Source organism: Anomalospiza imberbis, chromosome Z (assembly GCF_031753505.1).
Source record: "Anomalospiza imberbis isolate Cuckoo-Finch-1a 21T00152 chromosome Z, ASM3175350v1, whole genome shotgun sequence".
Lineage (NCBI taxonomy): Eukaryota > Metazoa > Chordata > Aves > Passeriformes > Viduidae > Anomalospiza > Anomalospiza imberbis.
This window is the reverse complement of record NC_089721.1, coordinates 27615334-27620694: the sequence shown is the minus strand read 5'-3', so window position 1 is coordinate 27620694 and position 5361 is coordinate 27615334. Positions and strand designations below refer to the sequence as shown.

General features: G+C 38.5%; 1 long non-coding RNA gene across 1 annotated transcript; it reads left to right on the top strand.

Moving 5' to 3' along the window:
• Positions 1-2782: 2782 nt before the first annotated feature.
• On the top strand, positions 2783-5143 carry LOC137464767 (uncharacterized). The gene is made up of 2 exons (XR_010994410.1): positions 2783-4467; positions 4543-5143. It is a non-coding gene; the product is annotated as an uncharacterized lncRNA (long non-coding RNA).
• Positions 5144-5361: the final 218 nt, after the last annotated feature.

Here is a 5361-nt window from a genome sequence, read left to right as displayed (position 1 = left end):
TACAGGAACCTTGAGAAGGGGTGTTTTTGGCAGCAGTCACCTCATGCATGGGGTCACCTTGCCGTGAGGCAGAGACACCCAGTTACATACTCTGGTCCCAGTTTATTTTCTGCAAAAGCAAAGCATTATGCTGCTCCACTGCTGTTTGTCTATTGTGCATCCAAGAGGGGACAAGACAGCTGCCAACTGGCACTAAACTGATTTACATCCAGTGGTGGACATGAATGAGAAGATGAGAAGATTCAGGGCTAACTAGATTCAGTCATAAGATTATGTTGGTGCTTATGATCATATGTCTGTGATAGGCATTACTCAGAGATACAAGTTGTGGCAAAAGGAGAGAGATCAAGATTATTGCAAAGCCCCAAACAATAAAAATAAATCCATGTTTGAGGAGGGAGATGCACACATTTCATCCTTGCCTAGACTTGACTCATCAGTACTCCTCACTCTGTGCAGCCTGAGGAACTACCCCAGAGCTTCCCTCCCTCTCCTTCACTTACAAACCATGTTGGCCATGGATTTACAGCTATATCACTTTCCCTGCACATGTATAGGCATATTGTGAATAGAAATTCAAGGACTATTGTTAAATAACTTTTTGTCAGCAAATACGGATGCAATCAGATTAGCTATCACCGCCTGACCTTACAGCCACACTACCCACCACTTAGAAACATTGCTTCTTTTTCATCATATCATTGATGCAACGAGGAATTATTATAACCATTTTATAGAGACACTGTGATTAGGCTGTTTGCTCACAGTCATCAGCAGATTCCACAGCCAAAGTCATGAAACTTAAAATCCCACAACTTGAAAAGTACAGAGTCATCCGTCATCTGTTTCCTTGTTTACTCTAATGCTACATGAGAGAGTTTCCATGGACAGTCATGTCCCACTGCTTTCTAAGCTCAATGACCATTTTCAAAATTTGCAAATAATGGAATAAGAGAAGGAAGACATTATAGGACAGGTTTATCTTTAAGCTTATGAACCACATGCAGATTAATTGCACAATAACACCTCAGGGGATTATACAAACAAGTATACAAACATTGTATACATTAAAGCAGAAAGGAAATCAGCCTTGTACAAAAGAAAAATACTTTAAAACTACAGCTATGGTCAAAGAACTACAAATACATTTATTTAGAAGTTTCTACTGGAAATCTTAATGAAACATCTTGGTCACCCTGGACAGAGCCTCCTAGGAGGAGTCTTCATGCTGCTCTAGCCTTTAAAAGCAACTGTATTACCAATGCTTCAAATTCCCCCACCTCTCACTCCTGCCCTTGACAGTACATGTAGTTCTATAAGACATTTCACAGATCAGAAGAACAAGATGTCAACTCACTGTATAACTTCCCTCTTAAAAGACCTAATTTAAGTATTAAGACATCTAGTTTCCAAACAGAATCTTAACCCTGAAGAAGGTATTTCCTAAAGAGAAAGGTGTAAAAATTAAGCCAGAAACTTGCTTTTCCAGATATACATGACCTAACTTGAAGACTTCCGCTGTTATACCGCATCAAAGGAAAAACACTACCTCCCGTTCAGTTCACAATTAGAAACCATGTGAAATGAGAAGGAGCTACATAATTTCAAAGTAAGTGTAAGTTAAGAAAGAGTTTCAATGCTCTTCTCCTGCCTTATATTGCATACAGATATTTAAAATCCAAATAATTTTCCTTTTATTTTTAAGGGGCTAAACTTTTGCTTTGTTTCAATGTAACAAGTACTTTGAAATATTATTAAAAGTTTGCACCATTTTTAATTGTTGCATAGCTACTTGATAGAAAAATAGTCTTTTGACCATTTATAAATTCTTCCTGCCCCTCTACTCTACTCTGGTGAGATCCCACCTGAAGTGCTGCATCCAGCTTGGGGATCCCCAGCAAAGGAATGACATGGATCTATTGGAATGAGTCCAGAGAAGGCCACCAAGATGATTAGAGGGATGGAGCATCTCTCCTATGAGGAAAGGCTGAGACAATTGAGATGGTTCAGCCTGGAGAAAAGAAGACTTTAGCATGACTTAATTGTGGCTTTCGAGTGCTAAGGAAGCTGGACAGGGGCTTTTTGCAAGAGCATATAGTGAACAGGACAAGGAGGAATGGCTCCACACTAAAAGTGAGTAGGTTTAGATCATATATTAGGAAAAAAATTATTTACTGTAAGCGTGGTGAGGCACTGGAACAGGTTGCCCAAAGAAGCTGTGGATGTCTCAGCCCTGGAAATATTTGAGACCAGGCTGGATGGAGCTTTGAACAACCTGGTCTGGTGGAAGGGGTCTGTACCCCTGACAGGGTGGTTGGAACTATATGATCTTTAAGATCTCTTCCAACCTAAGATATTCTATGATAAAAATAAGTAAATTATACTGGTAGAGCTGTCCTTTTTACATACTTACTATTGCTCTTGGTTTGTATAATAAGGACACATTTCATTTAAACATTGGGTTACAGTGAATAGTGTTGGGTGAACTTTAATGAAAGAGTTTAGCCTGGCTGATCTCTAGTGATTCATGAAGATAAGCTCATTATAACTTCAATAAGGAAACCATATTTCACACAAAGGAGCAAAAACCAAATGAAGATGTAGCTGGAGTGTCAGGGAAAATTACTGTAAGTACGCAGAATAACTACATCACATGATTCAGAGGAAAAAAAACACCAAAGAAAAAATACTTTTCTCATTTAAAAAACCCCACAATTTTTAGGACATTTTCAGGTGTTACAAGCTAGAGAAAAAAAAAAAAAAAAAAGGGAAAAAGATAGATAGAATGAAAAGAGAGAGAGATAAATCACCTATTTCAAGGCTAAGTGAAATTTTGGCAAATAGGATAAAGATTAATTATCTCCCTCTCCCTGCTTCTTTGTAGTTATTCTCTATGTAGACAACTTTTAATTGTTTGTGATCTGGAACCCAGAAACCTTTTTCTGCATCTAGATATCTACAGAGAACAGCAGTTTCTGGAAAAATACTTCACAGTAGAATAACCCAGGAAAAACAATGGAAAAGATACCGTAATCACTGTCCTTTTAGTGAAGCTTCTTATATTGTTTTTGCTGGGAGATGAAAAGTATCAGTGTATGAGATTTATGCTGGGAAAGGAACCCTCTTTCTGCACAGTTCAACCACATTCCAAATGAGCCCCACATGGTATAACATACACATCCCTATTCTAAGCTTCCCTCTTTTGCTGTGTTAAAAAGCTTTCTCTGTACTCTTTTCCAGCAGTTATGCACAAACCATGTTTTAACCTCCAAATCCAACATATTATAGCTGAGACCCTGCCTTGTTGTTTGCAGACTGCTCACACACCTCTTGTCTTTCTCTTTTTTCCCACCCTCCCGTGCTTGTTCTGCAGCTGCACGATATTACCATCACCCCAAGCACCTTTTACTATCATACAAGGGCCTTTCACCTTCTTGGAGTCACTAGTACTAGCAAGGTACTTGTTTGTTCAGTAATTCCTCAGGACATGGTTGACATCTTGCACTTTCTTCTATTTTGACATCAGGCTTTTCATTACTTTAACATGCTCCACATGGAAATCCCATTGATAAAAGTAATTTGAAGATAATGCAGTTTTGCTTTTTCTGTCTCTCTCATTTTTAAATGAAGAATTCCAAATCCCTGCAATTGTAATTTCTTTCACTTGGCACTGATGGGGCCACCTTTCAGCACTATTGTGTACAGAACTTCCCACTCTAACCAAAAAAAGGACATCATTCTAATAGCAGGTCATCTGAAGAACAGTTATCTCTTCCTCCCTCAGATTGGCTTCCTCATCACATTGGGATCTTTTGTGTCCATGACACAGACTTGTCAGGAAAATCTCATTAAGAGGGATGCTCACAAATGAAGTTGTGCTAATGCATAGGTCCTGGTGCTTGTTTATTAGCTTATTTATTTTCCCATGGGGAGATCCACCTATTCTTACCCTACAATTTCCTTCACCTTGTCTGGAGAATAAGAAATATTTGCAGATTTCAAATATATGCATAGCATTTCTGCCCTAACCTCTTTTAAAACAAGAATTCATCATTTAACCTTGAATCATTAATGTAACATTTTAATTTTTCAGGTAAAAGCAGCCTGAGATGCTCAGGTAAAAGTAAAATGAGATGTTGTAACCACAGACCCCAGATGTCCTTAGGAAATTCGAAGTGCTTTAGCTAAGCTGTTCTCAGTTTCAAGATTGTGGGTGTTTGGAATTAGCACTTGTCACATTTATCTTATGTTAGAGTTGTTACAAATGCATCACCATGACAAGCTGCCACTATAGATTAGCACTACCTAGCTTTTACATGGCATTTTAGATGTGAATCTCAAGCACAATACAGAAGATGGTAAGCAACGTGTCATTAAGCAGACAAATAAAAGTGAGAGACAGTGTGGTTAAAAAGCCTGCATGAGGCTGCTCAGGAAAGCCATTCCTGACAGCTTACAAAGGGGTCAGTAACATCCTGAGCCAGAATGGTCTCTCCCTGCCTGCCAGAAAACTTCAGAAACAACTTGGAGATATGGGTCCAGTAACATCCTGAGCCAGAATGGTCTCTCCCTGCCTGCCAGCAAAACTTCAGAAACAACTTGGAGATATGGGTCCAAAGAGTAGGGTTTCCATGCCATGCTATGGATCTTGAACCCTTGATGCTGCAAAAGAGTAAGGGCAAGGCACAAGGCATCTTGCAAGATTCCACTTCCACAGGCTGGCCTTCTCCTAAAATGCATTCTCAGTTTTTTTTCACTAGGAGTGCTTTTTCTGTTCTAGCATGCTCCAGTGGCATATTTTCAGACTCTATTCAAACCAGATCCTCTGCTGAAACCACTTGAAACCTTCCCAATTTATACTTGAAAAGCAAAGAAAGACATTAATCAAAACATGCTTCCATATGAAAATGTAAGTAACCGTCTAAAACTGCAATGTATGTCTTTAGCAGATGATTAAAAACAAGCTGGCTCTTAGCCAGCCACTCTACTCTGCTGTGCTGTACCGTATCTTTCTTCACTAAAGAACACTGAAGCTTTTTTACTAATCTCTAACACTGATAAAAAACAAGTTAAGCAGCAGACAGAAAAAAGAAAAAAAAAACATATTCAACCACCGTTTTGATAGAACAAAACAAAGGTACTTTATGCCAATTTAGAAACCTGGTGGTAAAAATAGCAAATTCCTAGTTTTTAAAAGCCAAAAGTTTTTAAAAGTATTTATTTTAAAACATCCATGGGAAAAGTCTTTGTCTTGAATAAACAAAATTCCAACTACATCATTCAAGAAAGAGAAATCTGTGAAGCAGAGCTGGATATCCAAACCTGAATTTCTTAGTTACTTGCGGAAGGAAGCAGATGAAT